General features: G+C 37.0%; 1 pseudogene; it reads right to left on the reverse strand.

The window, feature by feature from the left end:
• Positions 1-3,734: 3,734 nt before the first annotated feature.
• On the reverse strand, positions 3,735-3,835 carry LOC121204360 (uncharacterized; annotated as a pseudogene).
• Positions 3,836-22,781: the final 18,946 nt, after the last annotated feature.

Below are 22,781 nucleotides of genomic sequence, written 5' to 3' on the forward strand. Positions count from 1 at the left end.
AATTTAAGAGCAAATTGTAATAATTTGCTTTGGACAGCAGCAGTAACGTGATTTTAGAAAATCACTATAAATTGTTGGTGTGGAATTATAGGCTGAATAAAATATGTATTCAAGGCTTAATTAGTCTAGTTTCTTATAAAAGAGACCTTGTGAGCAAAGAAATTTCCTATAAAGAGATATTTAAAGTTGTGTGAGATGGTGTCAGAATGACTCCGAAATCCCTTATTCTGTTTTTAGAAAATCATTATAAATTGTACAAAAATGGTTATAAGATAACATTTATATGCTTAGACTCCTTAATGAGTCTAGTTTCAAATGAAATCAAATACAACACATTTTGAATTCTGTAAAGTGAGAAATTTGATTCGTAGTGAAGAGTGGTCAGATTAGTCAAATAGTGAAACAGGGGAAAATTTAAGAAAAATATGGTATTGATTGGCCAAACCTAAAATTCTGGAAATTTTATGGATGGAAGATATACAAGTCTATATTCAGGAAAAATTAACGGCAAGTGATTTGGAGTTTTGTAGCTCCGGTTATAAATAATTTAGTGACCATTGCTCAGGAAAACAGCTCGTAGTGAATATGCGATTTTGTTGTAAACATGGATAAAACTTGTTTTAGTTGCTCATAAGCTATTGATTAAACCCATACTTGAATTCTAAATCGTGATATTGTAAGCTTATGAGTATTCGAATATGAAATGATAGTATGGCGTAAAATTGAATTATTCATTGGAAAGTGATGGATGTAGATTCGGCCAAGACCAAGTCTGTACATGATAGTATATGTGGTATGTGAAGTATATGTGAATAAATGTGAAAGTGTATATATGTGATAAGGCCTAATGGCCAATGTGATGAATGTGAAAGTGTGTATATATGTGATAAGGCCTAATGGCCAATGTGATGAATGTGAAAGTGTATATATATGTGATAAGGCCGAATGGCCAATGTGATGAATGTGAAAGTGTATATATATGTGATAAGGCCGAATGGCCAATGTGATGAATGTGAACATGCATATATGTGATAAGGCCGAATGGCCAATATGATGAATGTGAACATGCATATATGAGATAAGGCCGAATGGCCAATGTGATGAATGTGAACATGGGTATGTGTGATAAGGCCGAATGGCCAATGTGATGAATGTGAACATGTGTATGTGTGATAAGGCCGAATGGCCAATGTGATGAATGTGAACATGCATATATGAGATAAGGCCGAATGGCCAATGTGATGAATGTGAAAGTGTATATATGTGATAAGGCCGAATGGCCAATGTGATGGATGTGGAAGTGTATAAATGTGATAAGTCCCGAAGGGCAATTGTGTCAGTACTATATCCGGGTTAAAACCCCGCAGGCTTTATGCGAGAATATTATCCTGATTAATGTCCGTAGGCTTCGTGCTCGTACTATATCCGAGCTTTAAAGACCCGACGGCTAAATGCTATGATTCAAGTAAGACTTTGATATTGAGTATCTGCATTAAGTTACCATCAAATAAGTATTATGTATTCAAGATGTTCAGGTACGTATTACTTACTCATCGGTGGAGTGATTTCGAGGTGAATTATCAGTACCAAAGAGGTAGGTAAATGTGATTAATATTATAACTCCAAATGTGAGAATGATCTAATTGGTATTGGTATGTTTGTATAATAAAGCATGCGATGAAATATTCTTATGTATTAGTGCATATTCTGCCCAAAAGCCTTATGATCTGAGTATAGGTTGGGTTGAGCTAAATGTGCCAGTACAAGGTAAGGATTATGATTTGTAAGCTTACATATATGTGATAAGGAATATGTTGGTTCTTTATGTGCCTATGGTAATTTAGTACTTGTCATGTTGAAATACTTAAAAGTATGGATGTGATTATGAACAAGTGGAAATGATTATTGAAAGTTGAAAATCGATGAAGAATGTGCTTTGGAAATATTTGACCATCTAGGTCATTATTATTCGAAAGTATATATGTGGCAGCCAAGTGTTGCGTTTAATGATATTATAGATCGAGATGAAGCTCTAGATTAACTTCATCGAACAGTTGAAATGAATGACCAATGATAGTGATTGAGAACACTTTGTTTTGCTTAAAACTTACTAAGCATTAAATGCTTACTCCGTTCTTTGAATCTCTGTTTTATAGATTTTGGTTCGTCAGCTATTGGACTCGGGATTATTGAAGTCGAAGTCGCCCACACTATCAAAACCCTTTTGGTACACTTTTGGTTGAACTCTGAAAATGGCATGTATATGACTACCCTTTTGTTGTTGGTCATGTACCCTTCGGTTTTGTATAATTTTGGATAGCCATGCGAAAATGGCTTATATATGTTTGAGCATAATGTTATAATCATTTCGTATGGATATGGTTATTGAGAGGTGTGGATATGCTTAACAAGGATTGGCCATGGGAATGGTTAATCACTATCATAATTTGTGCTATTTATGCTAAGAGGGCTAGTTGAATCATGGAAACTATGAAATAGGTAAAGTCTACCTTAAAGGCAGATGCTGACAGCAGCAGTGATGTAGATTTAGAAAATCACTAAAAATAGTAGGAATGGAATTAAATAGTGAATAAATTATTTAAATGAACGTTGATGAATCCACTTTCATATGGAAGAAACGAAACGGTCATATGAGTGGTATGTTAAGACATAATTACGTTTTCGTGAAACAGGGCCAGAACAGTTTCTGGATTCCCTGTTCCGACTTTGGAAATTCATTATAAATTAACCAAATATAATTAGGAGTCATGCCATATATTTATAGATTCCTCTCTGAGTCTAGTTTCTATAGAAACAAACGGCATCAGTATTGAAGCCCTGTACAGGGAGATATCCAAATTGTAATGCATGAAGGTCAGTGTAGTCGTACCCTGTAACAGGGGAGACTTTAACTAATAAACTGTACTAATTGGCCCGACCAAAAATTCTAGAAAACAATATGTAGATGGACATATGAGTCTAGTTTCAGGGAAGAATCACGAAACTGATTTTCGAGTTGTGAAACTCAAGATATGATTTTTAAGGTGACAGCGACATAGTTAGCCAGCTGTCTGGAAATTTTTAAAATGGACTGCGATAGTAAGAGAATTTAGTCTGTGAACCCCTCGTGTCCGACTCCGGCAATGGTCTCGGGTACGGGGCGTTACAAGAATAAACCCATCGGAACCATTACTTTTTGATGAAGAAATCGATCGTACAGTTTACACAAATCAAAGAGAAATAAGGCGAAGCTTACGATGCACAAAGAATGAGCAAGAAGACAATACTCAGCCCCCAATCGAAGAGATGGTTGAAAACCAAGACAATCAGCTACCTCCTGCAATTGTGGCTAATCAAAATCCTGCTCCACGTACTATGTATTATTATGCTAAACCTTCATTAGCTGGAACAAAATCTAGCATAGTTAGACCTATTGTAGTTGCAAAACTTTTGAATTAAAACTTAACACTATTCAAATGATACAACAATTTGTTCAGTTTGATGGTTTGTAGGATGAAGATCCCAACGCTCACTTAGCAAACTTTCTGGAATCCTGCGGTACATTTAAAATCAATGGCATTTCTAATGATGCCATTCGTCTTCGGTTATTCACTTTTTCATTAAGTAACAAAGCTAAACTGTTGTTGAACTTGTTACCATGAGGGTCAATTACTACTTGGGAACAAATGACCGAAAAATTCTTACTAAAATATTTTTTGCTGGCTAAAACAGCTAAATTACGTAATGATATCTCTTCTTTTGTGCAGATGGATTTAGAAACCCTCCACGATGCATGGGAGAGATACAAGGACTTACTGAGAAGGTGCCCTCCCATGGGTTACCGCTTTGGCTCCAAGTTCAAACATTCCACAATGGTCTGAATCTTTTGACGCGGCAAATGGTTGACGCAGCTGCTGGTGGAACCATCAATAATAAAACACCTGAAGATGCCTATGAGTTTATTGAGGAGATGTCACTGAATAACTACCAGTGGCAAGTCATGAGGACAAAGCTAACGAAAATAGCAGGTGTTTATAACGTTGATTCGATCACCATGCTATCAAACTAGGTAGATCTCTTGAATAAAAAGATTGATGGTTTTCTTAGTTCTTCTCAGGTTCACCCAGTAATGTAGTGCGAAGCAAGGATCGGTGGAACAAGCCATTCGGAATACCAACCTTATGGCCATAACATGGATAATGAGCAACTAAACTACATGGGTAATAATCCTCGGCCTCAAAACAATCCATTTAGTAACACTTACAATGTAGGTTGGGGGAACCATCCCAATTTCTCGTAGGGAGGCCAAGGAAATCAAAACCACAATATCCTCCGGGTTTTCAGTAACCACCCTACCAACAGGAAAAGAAGCCGGACCTTGAAGAGATGCTCTCAAAGTTTATATCGGCGTCAGAAACTTGTTTCTAGAACACCGAGACAACACTTAAGAATCAACAAGCGTTGATCCAAGGGCTCAAAACTCAGATAGGCCAACTTTCCAAATTAATTTCCGAACGACTAGGGGTAGTTTGCCAAGTAATACTGAACCCAATCCAAGGAAACAGCTCAACGCAATTAATATTCAAGATGGAAGAGTCATTGAGCCTGAACCAGAATCGAGGCAAGAAACTATGGTAAGCAAAGGTCAAGGTGATGTAGATCAAAATACAAACAAATCAGTGAATGTCGAATATAAACCTTGTGTGCCATACCCCAACGCGACAAGGAAAGACTGCTCAGATGAACAATTTGGTAAATTTCTTAAACTCTTAACAGAATTACATATTAACTTACCGTTTATTGGAGCTCTATCGCAGATGCCAAACGCAATGAAATTTTTAAAAGAGCTTTTAGCAAATAAGCGGAAGTCGGACGAGGTGTTTCATATGGAGCTAAACACAATGTGCTCAGCTGTTCTGAAAAATAAGCTACCAAACAAACTAAAAGATCCAGGGAGATTTACGATTCCTTGCTTAATTGGTAGTTTAGATGTTCGTAATGCATTAGTTGATTTAGGGGCTAGTATCAGCGTCATGCCTTATAAAATGTTCAAGCAACTAGGACTCGGGAAACCCAAAAAGACTAGGATGAGCATTCAATTAGCAGATAAAACTATAAGATTTCCTAGGGGTATTATTGAAGATGTGCTAGCCAAAATCGATAAATTTATATTTCCCATTGATTTTATTGTTTTAGACGTAGAGGAAGATAGCAACACTTCTTTAATTCTCGGAAGGTCCTTTTTAGCAACTGCTAAAACAATTATTGATGTTGGCACAAGTGAGCTCAAACTTCGCATAGGAGACGAAACACTCACCCTTCAAGCTCGCAATTCTGACAACACGTCGAAAATTGAAGGTGATCATCTAAACCATTCTTTTAAAACTGACCACATGATACAACCCACTTTGCAGGAGATAAGTCTAAAGGAAGTACATGAGCCACTCTAAAACAATAGTAGAGGATCTATTCATTAAGAACGAAGGCTGCAAATAGAAGAGCTACATGAATGGTTAACACATTAACCGATAACACATGATTAACTGAAACTACGTCCGAACGACCCCAATACCTCTCCAAATCAACTTAAGGTTGATGATGAAGTTTTATTAGATGCCGCAGATCCCCACATTGTCACTACCACACTGAATGAGGAAATCCCTCTTATGGTCTCAGTATTTTTCCATTCAGTACAGTGGAGGTGAGTCATCCCAAGTTCGGCACTTTCAAGGCAAACAACACCCGTTTAAAACCTTATTTTAAGATTGATAGCAGGAATGAGGAGTATAAACTCCTCGAACCACCATGATCATTCAACGGAGAGGTAAGTCGAGCTTAGACTATAAATAAGCGCTTCTCGAGAGGCAACCCGAGCACTAAATTTATTAACTTCTTTCAAAAATTTAGTCTTCAACATCTAACTTACTAATGGAGCTCTTTAATACAGGTTTTCCACAGAGACACGGCCAAGCACACAGGCGTGCTTATGTTCGTGTGAAAACAGGGCAAGGATCTCCCCAACATGGGTTACGATAAAACGCCATGGCTGTGCGACATGGCTGTGGTCAAGCCTGCCAAAACAACACGGGCCGGAGACACGCCCGTGTGGAATACCCGTGGTAGAAACTGAGAAACTAGCACGGGCATGCGACACGCCCGTGCCTAACACCTTTGGTCGAACCTGTTAAATTACCATAGGCATGGGGCTTGCACACATAGGTGTGGGAGAAGTGAATGAAGCCATACACGGTCGTGCGACACGGCCGTGTGAACCCACACGCCCGAGGAACACGGGCGTGGGATAAATTTCAAACACGCCCAAATAGAAAAAATGTGAAATGCATGGGCAAAAATTGGGGAACACTGGCGTGTGCCATGGCCGTGTGACCCAAAATCTATAAATACCCTGTACTATTCAATTTCTTCCCCGTTCAAAAATCCTAACCCTAACCGCTGCAAGTTCATACGGCTCCTTGCCATGTCCGTGCGCTGCCTCGAACTTCATTTTTTATGCTCAATCTTTCTTCCCTAGCATTTGTTTACTCCGTTCACTTCTATTTTACTTATTTTTAATGCTTAGTATCAACATAATCTTCATATCTTTTGAACTATTTTTCATTTTTCTCATTATTCTATTATTTAATTTGCATTCTTAGGTTAGCCATGACATTACTATGCTTATTCTCATGCTATTACCATGCCAATGTCTATCATTTAATTTGCGTTCATAGGATTAGTTATCACACATTCCGTGTTAAATCAAGAATAGGTAAACCTCATGCCCATTACATTTCTATTCTTATTCTCATTATTATTATGGCTAAATTTGCTTTATATCAATAGTCTTGGCTGAAATAAGTTAGTTCAAACTCATGACTTTTACTTCTTTTTATTTGTTTACCTATTATTATTATTCTTTGTATTACAGATTTTTAATGTCGCCTTCAAGAGGAAAGAAGACCGTTGTCCCTACTTCAAAGAAGAGAAGGAAGCGTCCTCTTCTGCGGGTCCAACCGTAGAAATTAGTCACCCTCTCCTACAGTTTCCCTGAGGGCCCCAAGAAGAACTGTTCCAAATACTCTGGGCCCGACCTTTAATTACGGGTCGCTGCATTGACTAGGTTGCTGTAGAACAAGTTCAGTTGGCTAATTCAATTCGACCCTTCCTAACTATCGACCCTTGGGAGCTATTCTTTGGGATTATCGAGCCAACATACCTTGAGCTCACGATGGAACTATGCTCAACGTTCCATCTTTAGATCATAATGACGAACTACAATGATCCCGGCACAGTTCAATTTCACCTAGGCGGATTAATCCGCCAGCTAAGCGTCCCAAAGTTTGGTGCTGCACTGGGCTTATATACGGAGGAGAATGATTTAGACACTCTCATTAGCCACATACACTTCTCCCCCTCGAAGTGCTGGCACACTTTGGCCCCTGGCGCGGCCTCTTACAATCCTAGCCGCTCCAAGGCATCAGTTCTCCCACCATCCCTAAGCTACTTACAGGCTATTTTAGCTCACACGATTACAGGGAGGCGCGAGAGCACTGGCATTGTCAACACCCACGACGCCTACTTCTTATGGTGCATGTCACACGGGCACGTTATCGACCCTCCTTATTTCATCGCCCTCACAATTCAGCACCAGACGGAGCGGCATTGGAAGGGGGTCATCTCCATTGGCCCCTACGTGACTCGGCTGGCGTGACACTTCGGGCTCCTCAACACAGCTGCCCAAGAATCATCCCTCACCCTCATTGGCCAGATGTCCCCACAAGGCATCTCGAACATGCTTAGCATGAGGATGATCGAGAGGCACCGAGGAACCTACCCTCCCTAGTATAGTCTAGACTAATCTATCGAGGAGGAGGTCTATGATGACATTCCTGATGATGCCCCCCACAGCACGAGGACCCACCGACTTAGCCACCACCTCCCTCTTGTCCAGTTCATGCGGCGACTTCATACGCTAACACCTCTGAATGCCTCACTCGATTCGAGCAACAGTGTTTTCAATGATTTGACAACATTGATGCTACTCTACAGAAGATTTGTCATCACCTCCACATCTCATCGCCAGTCCCACCTCGAGAACCATCCAACGATGAAGATGTTTAAAAACATTTATTTATAATTTTATGTTTTTATGTTAATTTTTATGAAAACTACTATTTATTTTTGTTAGATTTTAGAATTTTATTTTTAATTATTATTATTAATTTCAGTTATTTCTTTATGAGTAATTATTCTTCCTAATATCCCCTAAAAAGTTCTTGATTTTATCACAGTTATATCAAGCTCTTAAGCTCATCATCAGATAGGAACTAAAACTCCACCGGGATAGGTTCTCCACGACTGCCATGTCTTGCTCGACCACGACCATAGCTACCACTAGATATAATATTATTTTGGCACAGGACTTATGGATTAATGAACCTCTATGACCGCCGGAGTATCCTCCTCCACTCTCGAACCAATTACTCTCCACAACTCCAGTTCGAGGAATTCATCATACAGGAAGTTTCACTTCTCCCCCTATTTTCTTTTTATACTTTAATATCTATCCTTGTACATTGAAGGTACATCTTAAGTGTGGGGGGTATTTATTTCATTATTAAAAAAATCCCTGAATGATTGCCTTGTTCTCTTGTAAAGCTTTCATATCATATTTAGGATAAATTTTAATTAATTTATGATTTTAATTGATATATCTTGAATAAAAACATAGGCAATTATGCATTGATTGTTTAAGCTTTAAGACATTAGAGAATCAGGCATGATAAGTTGATCTTTGAGAATTTAAAAATCTTAGGTTGTTTCCCCAAAGTTTAGGTATTACTTTGAATTGGAATCCACAAGTTTTTAACATCAAAAAGCCATAATTTTTGTGAGATTTTTTAGCCTTTTGAGCATCTATTAATTCTTTTCATGCTCACTTTTATTATTACTTTGAGTGCATCAGTATTGAACTGTTATTCTAGAACTTCCTTGATTATGCATGTCGAGACCACACCATTTGATTTGATATGTCAAAATGATTAAGGCACTTAGGATTAACCCACTCATGCCATGAAAAGCCTACCTCCACGATTAACCCCTAGTAAACCCTCTTAAGCCTAACAAACCATTCTTTGTATTACCCTTAATATTAACCCTTAACCCATTATTGTTGAAATCCCCTAAATTAATCCCTATTTTTGTCAAGATTTGAGTTGAATGGATTGCTTAGCTATGTTTTGTTCTATGTTGCTTAACTTGTTCTTAAAAAAAAAAGAACTATGTATATTTATTAGTAATTCCATATTCTGGAAAGAAGCTCTGTTGTACGCAAGTGAAGATTAACTCTTTTTCTAGTTAGGCAATTTTTCAATTCAATCTCGATTCTAACCCTTTCTTTCAGCTTGTGACCACACCCCCTCACCAAGCCTCATTACAACCCTCTAAAGACCTTTTGGTTGATGTATCATCTTAAATTATAATGGTGGAGATTTGATTTTCATGCAAGCCTATGGTAATGACTTTTCATTATTGACTATTGAGTGCTTCATTTATTGTCCTTAAACACCTCGAGTAATTTGAGCGAATCTTTATGGAGGATGTAAAACTCTGTGATATTCTGAATCAAAGGTAATTACTTAAATGAAGGGAGACACCTATGTTTGCATGAATACAATGCTCAACTTGGAATGTTTGGAACTTTTTTGTTCTTTTAGTTGAATTCTCAATGTATGATTACTCATGGATTAATGTGAGATATTATCGATAGAAATTATAAGTTGAGAAGAATTTATTTTAATTTTGAGTTGAGAATTTTGCTTGAGGACAAGCAAATGCTTAAGTGTGGGGGTATTTGATAAACCGTAAATTATACATATTTTACCCCATGTTGAATGCATTTTATGAATGATTTCCCAGTAGAATTGGTGAATTCGATGCTCCTAATGCTTTAATTTCATGTTTTATACTTAGGAGAGCATAAGAGAGCGAAAGGGACCAGAAACGGGCAAAAAACAGAGAAAATGGGCCAAAGCATGAAATCAACACGACTTGGGCCTCCTCACACGAGCAAACCACATGGCCGTGTCAATTTGGCAGGCTTGAACACGGGCCTGTTACACGGGCATATCCCTGCAGAGCCCAAGTTGAGTCCAATTCGAAAAAGGCTAATTTTGAGGGCTCTTAGACATTCCAAAGCCTATAAATACACCCTAGAGGAGGAAAAAAACACACACGGAGAATAGGGAGTAAGGAATTACTCCAAGAAAGCTGATTGATCCATCTTAGAAGCCAGATTCTTCATCAAGACTGAAGATCTCTCCTCAATTTCCCTTCAGGAGTTTTGGGTTTTTTTTATGTTTTGTATTCTTTATTCTTCTGAGATGTTTTCTTATTTAGTTATGAACTAAAACCCCTAAATACCTAAGGGGAATGAAACCTAAGATGAATCTTGTTATTATTTCTGAATCGTATGATAAATATTTAACTTGTTCTTAATTATGTGTTCTTAATTCTTGTTTTGATATCCCAGGATACTAATTCAAGATAAGCTCTTATTCAGAGGAGGAATAGACCTTGTCTAAGAGTACATTTGTCATAATTAAGCGGAGTTGATTGCCCGCTTAGACATAGGGTGACAAGATTTTACCGGATTAGGGTGAAACCTAATATGGGGATCCATAGATCGAGTTAATGCAACCCTAGGTGTTAATTAGAGAAAACCCTCAATTATTCAATCTAGGGATTAGACGTTGTTAATCTTGAATAGGGATAATAGCATAACTTAGGGATCTCTACGGAACAAGTTGAATGAATAAATCGTCCGATTCGGAGCCAGAATAACAAGTAAAGTCTAGGTGGATTTTTCCTTAGGTATTGTCTTAAGTCAATCAATTTTTCCCACAAGCAATTCCCCAATTCTTTTCTTTGAGAGGTCTTAGTTTAGATAATTATTTAATTAAAACAAACCCTCTTTATTCTTAGGCTAGATAATAAAAAGACAGTCATTACTAGTACTTTTAGTTCCTTTAGGTTCGACAATCTGGTCTTGCTAAAACTATACTACTGTTCGATAGGTACACTTGCCTACATCACGATAATAGTTAGTTCAAGAACAAGTAATTATAAATATTTAAAACCTATCACGAAATCTCGTGATTAGGGATTCTTATTTAAAAATGAACCCTATATGGGGTATGATAAGTGTAACACCCTTAACATGTATTCGTCGCTGAAATAGGGTTACAAAGCATTACTGTAAGAACATAACTTTAAAACATACATTTGTAAACTTTAATATAAACAAATTGTAATCGATTCATATACATGAATATCGTCCCTTAATCAAGCCCTGGAGGCCTTAGAAACACTTTAGAAATGATTCGGGACTAAATAAAAAACATTTCAAATATTTAAGAAAAAGTTAGAAAATTTAGCTACAATGGTCACACAGCTGTGTGGCCAGGCGTGTGGCTCACACGGCTAAGACACACGCTTGTGTCTCAAGCCGTGTAACAATTGAAATAGGGACATACAGTTGTTTTCCAGCCCATGTAACTTTCTAAGTTGGGTTACACGGGCAAGCCAAACGCCCGTGTACCAGGCCGTGCAACTCTCGAAATGGCTTCACACGCCTGTGTGCCAAGCCATGTGCTAGGCCGTGTACTGTCTAACTTATAACCTTTAAAAACTATAGGGGACACATGGCCGTGTTGCATGGCTATATGTCACACACGGCTAAGACACACGCACTTTTCTTAGGGTGTGTGGACATGAAATTTGCCAGAATCAAGCCATTTCCATCACTCATTTCAAACATATACCTACAAGCTACTTACACCTATGATCAAGGCAGCAAAACATGCCAAAACATGCATAATATGACCAATTCAAATGACCAAATTCCATTAAACCAATATGCCATAAAGGCACCTCAATCACAATCAAACAAATATACCTAAACTTGTGCATAATTGGCCATACTTCAATCATACATGTAACAGCCCAATTTCAGTGAAATCAGAACAGTGGTTTCGGGACCACAAATCAAGCCAGAAAGAAAATTTATTTTAATATTATTGAATGGTCTGTATTATGATAGAAATGTTATATGAAAATTTTGATAAGAGAATTTTATCGATAATGTGCTTAATTATGGAAAGGACCAAATTGTATAAAATGCAAAAGTTGAATTCTAGTAGCTAGAAGGATCAAATTCAAAATAAGAGGTCCTTATATGGTAATTAGACCATTAAAGAAAAGTTAGTAGACATTTTTGGTGACTCAGCCATGGAAAAATTAGAAAAGGCTAAGGACTAAATTGGAAATTAAAATAATTAAAAGATGATAATAGAAAATATCATCTTATTTTTCATCATCTTTCGCAAAATTTGCATGGAAACCCTATGAGAGAAAAAGGAAACTAATCAAGCTTAATTAGGTATGTTTTCTTGTCCCGTTTTTAGTAATTTTTATATTTTTGAGATCAGAATAACTTAATCTATTTATTTTGGGGATTAATTTGAAAAGTTATCAAAGTATGAAAATTTTTCCATGTATGAATATGCTGAAATTTTGAAATATATGGTAGAAAATGGAAGGTTGTTGATGGATAAACAACTTTTACAAAGAGATTTTTCATGAAATTGTGATTTAGGGACTAAATTGAAAATTTTAAAACCCATGGAAAAATTATGATATTTAAGAAATTCATGGGCTGTTATTAAGACATGTAAAAATCAATTATGCTTTGAATAAGGATTAAATTGCATGAATTTCATTCTCCGAGCTTAGGGACGAAATTGGAATTTATGAAAAGTTTAGGGACAAAATGGTAAGGTGTAAATTGAATCCAATTGAATATGGAATGTGATAAATTGATAATTAAATTCATTTATATAGATCTGGACAACTCAAATTCAAAGCTAGGTCGTGGAAAAGAAAAAGTTTCGGATTAGTAGATTTTCATACACAAACAAGTGTCGAGGTATGTTCGTGTAACCAAATTGTGTTTCTTTTCATGCTTGAATTGCATGTGGCATGTGATTGTATGAATTATATAAATGTTATAAGTAAATGAATAATCAAATATTCAATCAAGTCCGGAAAATGTTAAGTTCCCTTTGAATAATGAAATTCGATGGATATATGTGATTTCCCATATTGAATATGGTCCTGCATATGTTGCGGACAGAATATTGCTTGGAAGAGAAATCCTGTTATAACCCTCTCGAGCATCCTACTATATAGTTCCTGCGAGCATCCTGATCAGTAGTGATTTTGCATGTGTTGCACAATATCGTAGCTCTTTGTGAGCATCCTGTTACATGATTTGGTCATTTGTGATCCAACATATAATGCTGACACAAACGCAGCTCTACATGAGCATCCTAATATAGGCTCTTATGAGCTTCCTGACATGGCTCGCTTGAACTCCCTGTTACCTTATCCAATGCTCCCTGATATTAACTCTTTGGAGTTACATGTAAAGCTTTATGAGCTCTCTGATTAAAACTTTTATGAGTTTCCTATTTAGCTCGAATAAGTATCCTGTTACATGGCTCATTTGAGCATCCTGATATGTGGCTTGAGAGTGTGTTCCCTGATTAAGTGCCCTAATGGATACCCCTATTTATGAATTGACGGTTTACAGTTTTGTACACCTTGTGTGTACTGCCTGAGTATCCATCAATATTTCAATAATTCAACGGACAACTTCTGACATAAGAAATTATGAGATTAAAAGAGTTATGTCCCAAATACTTCTAAAATACCTAAAAGAGTGTAGTATGATGAGCTCAACCATGTTTTTTTTGATGTACATGTGAATTATGTGACTAACTTGCTTATTTGAGTGTATGTGATTAGGCAAATTTGCTAATTTGTTGGAAAACATGATATGTATTTAAATGAATATGATTGGTAAGTTTACTTCTCGTTATACGAACTTAATAAGCATTAAATGCTTGCTAGGTTTTATTTTCTCTATTTTATAGTGCTCAAAAGCTCGCAAAGGTTGGAGATTGGTCGGAGTATCATCACACTATCTACCAGCTTATTTTGGTAAAAATAGTAAACTTATTTTGGTATAATGGCATGTATAGGTTAACTTGGCCAATTAATGGCTTGTAAATAGATGTTTGTAATCTAGCCATTGGTATGGCTAGTAATGGTTTGGCTTGGTATATTATTATAAGTTTATATCATGATAATATATATGTATATGGTATGGATTAGTTGAATTAAAGTAAAATGTATGCCTTTACTAAAAGGGGTAAGATTGATTATATGAAAATAGGTAATGTTATAGCACACTTGTTAATGATGTTTTCTTGGTTTAATGCTTGGAATTTGGTTGTTAAATATGTGCAAGTGTTGTTGTAGGTTAATGGAAAAATTTGGGCGACAAATAAAGCCAGGAAATGGATTTAATTTCCACATGGGTAGACACACGGTTATGTGTCTTGATCGTGTGTGACACATGGCTTGGAACATGGGCATGTGGTTTGGCCGTGTCTCCCCTGCATCTTAAATTTGAGAAACAGAATGCTTAGAATTTGGAAAACGGGTAGAGACATGGGCATGTGTCTCAACCGTGTGTGCTACACGGTCTAGAACATGGGCATGTGTCTTGGCCGTGTGAAACCTGCACCTAATTTGTGAAAATTAAATTGACCACACGGCCTAGCACACGGGCGTGTGACAAATCATGTGGCACAAGTCAGAGAGTTACATGGGTAAGGACACGGGATGGGACATGGCCGTGTGCCTCACATCAAATACCCAACAACCTGAGACATGGGCTTGTCACTTAGCCGTGTGAACCAGACGGCCTACTCACACGGGCCTGTGACCCCTATATTAAAGAAAAATTTTAAATTCTGTAAAAAATTCTCTGAGATCCCGATTTAGTCCCAACTTGATTCAAATGTTTAAATTGGGCCTCGAGGGTCCATTCAAGGGACAATATGATTAGTTTCATATATGAATAGTAAATGACATGAATTACATGAAATTATTCTTTAAACTCTGATAATGCTCTATAAGCCTATTTCAATGACAAATACGGGTTAGGGGTGTTACATTTATTAGTATCAGAGCTACAATTTAGCCGATTTTCTGACTAACGTAGCAAGTACGAGTTTAGCTATACAAGCCATTATATGATTTATGATAGTGTGATATCTCTTGACCATCATTAAATGTGTTTTTCTAATAGTAATGTCATCCAACCAAGCTAGAGATGAATCTGAGGAAGCTGAAAGCACTGCTCAAGCTTTCGTTCAATGAGCTACATCTAGTAGTAGAAGATGGCCCGTATCTGAGGGTCGAGGTGAGGAGGCAAATGAAGCCTTCTTTCAAATGATGAATGAGTGGTTTATTAAATATTTGAGAACAAATCCTACTGTACAACAATCACCCCCACTTGCTTCTCAACCGGTTCTAGAGATGCCACAGGGTGTTGAACATGTTAGAATCGGTAAGCCTCCAATGGATAAAATTCGTAAGTATGGGATAGAGGAATTTAGGGCTACTGCTGATGATGTGTAACGCCCCTTACCCGTGTTCAACACCGAAACAGGGTACGAGGTATTACCAAACAGAACATATACCATTAAACAAAACCGAGATAAAAATATGTCATCCAATTAGATAATGTATCATTATAACATATGTCTTGAACAATATTAGCCAACTTCAATGGCTTTGTACAAAATAATTGGTCAAATACTGTAACCAATATTTTAAACCTAGGCAATTATGACACGTAACAAAATAACGAAGCCTACTATACATGCCATAATTCAAAATGTTTAGTTCAAATACCCAAAAGTATTGATAGTGCGGGCAGATCTTCAACGATCCTTAACTCCTGTGCAAGTTGGACGACACTATAAGACAAAAGAGAGAAAGTAAGCGTATAGCTTAGTAAGTAAGTATATAAATAATAATTAAAGAATCTAATATGTTTACACAATAACTCAAGTGTATATACTTTTAATTTCACTATTTACTCCACTTTGATCAAGTTGTCTCTCCTGTGTCATGTTCACTAAATAAATCATAACTTGAGTTAAAAAACTCAAAATTCAAATCTGTAAAATTTTCCTGAAACTAGACTCATATTACTTCTAACTAAATTTTTTCTAGAATTTTTGACCTAGTCAATTAGCACAGTTTATTAGTTAAATTTTCCCCTATTATACAGCTCGATGGATCTGACCTCTGTTCACTACAAATTGATTTTCTCCTAGTACAAAAGGGAAAAAACCATGAAATTTGTTTCATTTAAAACTAGACTCAATAAGAAATCTAGTAATATAAATTATATTTCTTAATTGTTTTTGTACAATTTTTAATGATTTATCAAAGTCAGAACAGGGGATCACATAGTCATTCTAAACAAGTCACACACAAATATAAATATCTCAAAATATAGAGTTCCTTTACTTGATCTGTTTCTCTTACATGAGAATAGACTCATTAAGATTTAATTTAATATCTCATTCAGTCTCTAATTAAATTTCTACTATTTTTAGTGATTTTTCAAATTCACGTCACTGCGACTGTCCAAAACAGTATTATTGTAAATTCACTCTTTCACACTTTCTTTGTATTAACCTCATTTAGCATACATATCACATTTCATTTTCACCACATTTCATACACCACAAGTATAGGTCCATGATTACAATGTCACCGTAAAATCATCCTGTTGAACACTTTGGACCAATTCTCGATACTTGGTGGTTTCAGCACACAGCTCCACCCATCATATTTCATATAATTCGGCTCTCTTGTACACATGGTGAACACTTAGTACCACCCATGTGACCTAACCAATTTATCTCGTAGCTCTCTTGTCTACATGGTGTCCTTCACTTGGGATCACATATGCAACCTAGCTACATTTATCTCTCCCGTAGCTCTCTTGTCTACATGGGATATATCCAGTATCACACATGTGACCTAGCTACTACATAGTATTTCGTAGCTCTCTTGTACACATGATGTGCACTCAGCACCATACATGTGACCTAGCTACATTCCCTCTATATTATTCAATCTTTCCGAATGTTCAACCGGGATTTCTCTCTCTATTACTTATTTCCATTCTTTCAATAGTTGATTTATGCTTCAAAATAAGCTAAAATATATATAATAGGTTGAAATATAAGAATGTAAATGAAGTTAATGTATTATTTACATACAAACTTACCTTGGTGCAAAATATGAGAATTTTGCAATTTAGTACAAAATCTTTTCTTTCCCCCATTCGAGGTCGATTCCACGCCTTTCTTGATTATTGAGCTTGAAAGCTTGGAAAAACCCTAGCTATGGAGAACATGTAAGTTTCGGCCAAGCTTAAATGAAGATAAACACATTTTTGTGTTATTTTTCCCATTTTATTTCATTTAATATACAAATGACCAAAATGCCCTTACTACTATACTTTTTAAAAATTCAATCCATGTCCAAATTTTTGTCCATATAAAGTATAATGGTCTAATTGCCATTTAAGGACCTCTACTTAAAACCCCCATTTCAATCAAGTACTTTATGAACTAGAACACACATTTTTCACCTATTTCAATTTAGTCCTAAATGTCAAATTAAACACCCAATCGATAAAATTTCGCAATGAAATTTTCACACAATTATGCAATCATAATATAAACACTAAAACTAAATCAAAATAATTTTTTTTCAACCTCAAATTCGTGGTTTCAAAACCACTATTCCGTTTTGGCCCTCAATCGGGCTGTTACAACTCTCCCCCCTTTAGGGATTTTCGTCACTGAAAATCTTACCGGTAAAGAGATTTGGGTACTTTTTTCTCATGGCTTCCTCCGGTTCCCACATAGCTTCTTCTACTCCATGTCTTTGCCATAACACTTTCACTAAAGCTATACTTTTCTTTCTCAACTATTTTACTTCTCGAGCCAAAATCTTAATCGGTTCCTCATCATAGGTCAAGTCCGATCGAATCTCAATTTCTATCGGAGAAATCACATGTGAAGGATCAGAACAATAACGTCGCAACATTGATACATGAAACACGTTATGAATTCTTTCGAATTCCGTCGGTAATGCCAACCGATATGCCACTGGTCCAATCCTCTCATAATCTCGTGCGGCCCAACAAAACGTGGACTCAACTTGCCATTTCGGCTAAATCTCAAAATCTTCTTCCATGGTGACACCTTCAAGAACACTTTATCACCCACCTGAAATTCAATCTCTTTTCTTTTTAAATACGCATATGACTTTTGTTGATCAGAAGCAGCTTTCAAGTAATCATGAATTATTTTTACTTTCTCTTCGGTTTCTTTAACTAAATCAACTCCGTGAATCTGTTTCTCACTAAGTTCGGTCCAATATAAAGGAGTCCAACACTTGCGACCATACAAGGCTTCGTACATTGCCATCTGCATACTTGACTGAAAACTGTTATTGTAGGAAAATTCAACCAAAGATAGATATTTCTCCCAACTGCCTTCAAATTCTAAAACACAGCATCTAAGCATATCTTTGAGTACTTGGATTACTCTTTCTGACTGACCATCTGTTTGTGGATGAAACGGGGTACTAAAATTCAATTTTGTACCCAAAGCTTCTTGTAACATTTTCCAGAATCTCGAGGTAAACCTCGGATCTCTATCTTATATTATAGACATAGGTACCCCGTGCAACCTCACAATTTTAGCAATATATAATTCAGCTAATTTATCAAGTGAGTAATCGGTAGGTACCGGTATAAAGTGAGCCGACTTTGTTAACCTATCAACCACTACCCAGACAACATCATTCTTTTTAGGAGTCAGAGGCAAACCAGTTACAAAATCCATGGTAATCCTATCCCATTTCCACTCAGGTACCATTACCGGTTGGAGTAAGGCACTTGATGCTTAACTTTTACTTGTTGACAGATCAAACACTTGGTTACAAATTCAGAAATGTCCCTTTTCATACCTCGCCACCAATACAACTTCTTTAAATCATTATACATTTTTGTGCTACCAAGGTGAACCAACAAACAGGCACTGTGCACCTCATGTAATATTTTCTGAATCAATTCATCATTTTCCAGTACACATATCCTGTCTCGAAACATCAAACAGTTATCCGGTCCAACTCGAAAATCTGAGTCGTAACCCAATTCGCACTGAGTTCTCTTGGTTCGCAACTCACTAACGTTCTTTTGAGCATCACAAATTAGCTGAAGAAATAATGGTTTAACCCTCATCTCTGCCAAGATTGACCCATCATCAGACAATGCTAACCTCGTATTCATGGATCTCAAAGTAAAAAGAGATTTCCTGCTCAAGGCTTCAGCAACTACATTCGCTTTTCCCGGATGATAATCAATCACTAGCTCATAATCCTTCAATAATTCAATCCATCTCCACTGTCGCAGATTCAAATCCTTTTGATTCATCAAATACTTCAAACTTTTGTGATCAGTAAAAATTCGGCATTTTTCACCATACAAATAATGTCGCCAGATCTTCAAGGCAAAGACAATAGCGGCCAATTCCAAATCATGTGTAGGATAGTTCTTCTCATGCGGTTTTAACTGTCGCGAGGCATAAGCTACCACTTTACCCTCTTATATCAGCACACATCAAAGGCCTGTCAATGATGCATCACTATAAATTATGAACTCCTTCCCTGGCTCGGGCTGTACTAAAATTGGTGCTTCAGTCAATCGTGCTTTCAGCTTTTCAAAATTCTGCTGACATTTATCAGTCCATTCAAACTTAACATTCTTTTGCAGCAACTTAGTCATAGAAGAGGCGATCATCAAAAATCCCTTGACAAAACGTCTATAATACCCAGCCAAGCCTAAAAGCTTCTAACCTCAGATACATTCTTTGACGGTTTCCAATCAACTATCGCGGAAATTTTGCTCGGATCCACCCGAATACCATCACCTGAGACTATATGTCCCAAAATCTAACTTCACGAAGCCAGAACTCACTTTTGCTAAACTTAGCAAACAATTTATTTTCTCTCAAGATCTGCAATATGGTTCTCAAGTGTTCGGCGTGCTCAGACTCATCCCGAGAATAAATTAGAATGTCATCTATGAACACTACTACAAACTTATCTAAATATGGCCGAAAGATTCGGTTCATCAAGTCCATAAATATAGCTGGAGCATTTGTTAAGCCGAAAGGCATCACAAGGAACTCATAATGTCCATACCTTGTCTAAACGGCGGTTTTCGGCACATCTAACTCCTTAACTCTCAACTGGTAGTAACCGACCTCAAATCGATCTTTGATAACACTGTTGCCCCCTTTAACTGATCGAATAAATCATCAATCCTCGACAATGGGCACTTGTTCTTTATAGTCACCTTATTGAGCTGACGGTAATCAATGCAAAGCGTCATTGAGCCATCCTTCTTCTTTACAAACAATACATGTAACACCTTGAATTTGGGCCTAGAAGTTTTGGGCCTTGAGCATGGAAGCAGTTGAAGGCAGCTTATAATATTCTGTTGTGTGTGAAAATTTCATAGTTGAAGGCTTGTTTCAGTGGTGAAGTGTGCTAAGAAGTGTTGGAGAAGTCCTGAGTTCAAACCTTGACTCTAGCAAAAATTTTGGTTTAAGGTGAATCAAACCCTGGGTGTAGTAGGTAGGCCTTAAGAATATTGTTGGAGAAATTGTGACACAAAAAGCCTTGTGGCTTAGTGGCAAGTAGCGTGTGGAGCATTTAAGGGGAGGCATGGGTTCGAATCCCATGGCAAGCAAAGAGCATTTATTTTGCTAACAGGGGGCGGCAAGAGTTGGTGTTGAATTTAAACTCTGATGATAGAGAGAACCATGAGAGAGTAAAGGTACCCTTCTTGGCTGATCCCTTTGCTTTGTGGCGTGCTCGGTTGGGTTGGGCGCCGGCTAAGTGTGCTCAGAGTGTGGATTAACTCCAGTCTCCAATCAGGTGTGTATTTCTCACTACTCTAGCTGTAGGATGGCTACTTCGGGCCGCGATGCTTGAAAGGGGCCATGTGGGCCCAATGGGCCTACGGGCCCAATTGGATAAGCTGTTTGATTGTGTAGTAAATATTGGACTAGGCTAGGTGAATCTCATATCTGTGGCTAGACTTGGGCTAAAAGGGCCACACGAGCGTGTGGCCCATTTGGGTCGAGAATAGGCTTTAGGCCCATTCGTATTGTTATCCCTGTTTAGAATACTTTAGTTTACCAAATTACTGAAATGCCCTCGATTTATAAAATTACCGTTTTACCCTCGATTTATAAAATTACCATTTTACCCTTGATTTATAGAATTACCATTTTACCCTCAATTTATAGAATTATTGTTTTACCCCCGATTTACAGAATTACCATTTTACCCTCGATTTATAGAATTTCTGTTTTACCCTCGAAATACAGAATTATCGTTTTACCCTCGATTTATAAAATTACCATTTTACCCCTAGTTTATAAAATTACCATTTTACCCTCGATTGTGAAATTACTGAAATACCCCTAGTTTGTAAAATTACCAAAATACCCCTAATTTGTAAATTACCAAAATACCCTAGTTCGTAAAATTACCAAAATACCACTGGTTTTTGAAATTATCGAAATACCCTCAATTTGTAAAATTACCAAAATACCCTTGATTTACAAAATTACAGAAATACCCTTGACTTTTTTAAAATTATAGGAATACCATTGGTTTACAAAATTATTGAAATACCCTTGGTTTATAGATTTACCAAAACACCCTTGTAGGATGAAATGACTAAAATACCCTAATAGGTAAAAAGACCGTAAAGCCCCTGTAAGGTAAAGTGACCGTAATACCCTTGTATGGTAAAATGATGAATACGCCCTTATGTTCCGTATGACTGATGTGCTTAGGATTTACATATATTGATATTGGATTAGTTAAGTTTGAATGACAGGTGGTGGTTATCGTAGGTGATTGATTATGGAAATGTTTCAACTTCAACCATAACAGGTGTGTACTAACCCTCGTATGCTTAGATTATATCTGTTGAGAACCGAATGCTAAAATACTGCATTTCGGACTGTGTTGCGTGGGTATAATGCGATAAATACGATAAGATCGGTGTTTGGATCGATGCAACGGGTAAGAACTCAATTTTGTGCACGATGGTAAGTTGGGCCTCAATGGGCAGGAACTGGGCTAAATGGGCTTTTGGGCCCATTTGGGTAAAATTGATAGAAAATGGAATTTGGAAAAGTTGCATGTTAACACGATTAGTATTTTTGTAAAATTTGGGTTAAGCAGGCTTAGTGGGCTAAATCAGCATTCGTAGGGCCCATTAGGGTTTTGGGCCCAAAAGCCTGAATTTGATAAAGTGGGTTAAAGATCATTGTTTAAACACTCGAAAAATATTGACAATTGTAATGAACATAGAAAACCTTGATATTGGTAAAATTACGAAAATACCCTTATAATATGAAAATGACTGTTTGCCCTTGTGGGCAATGACTGACTTAGACTGTGTGGTTGACGGATTTGATTGTGAATATATATTGTGATATGAGTGACTTGACTGTGATTGTTTGATTCAAATATGGGCATGACGTTCTGCATACATGACATATTGCATGGGATATGGGTTATATTGATGGAGGAAGTGCTAAAAGGGCTCTACCTCAGTTTACCGAAAAGGGCTCTGCCCCAGTTTATCAGAAAGGGCTTTGCCCCAGTTATTAAAAGAGGCTAAGCCTCCAGTTATATGATAAAGCAGCTATGCTGCCAGTGGAGGGTTTGTTTGGGTGGGTTGAGTTATTCCC

The sequence above is a fragment of the Gossypium hirsutum genome, chromosome A07 (genome assembly GCF_007990345.1).
Source record: "Gossypium hirsutum isolate 1008001.06 chromosome A07, Gossypium_hirsutum_v2.1, whole genome shotgun sequence".
Taxonomy (NCBI): domain Eukaryota; kingdom Viridiplantae; phylum Streptophyta; class Magnoliopsida; order Malvales; family Malvaceae; genus Gossypium; species Gossypium hirsutum.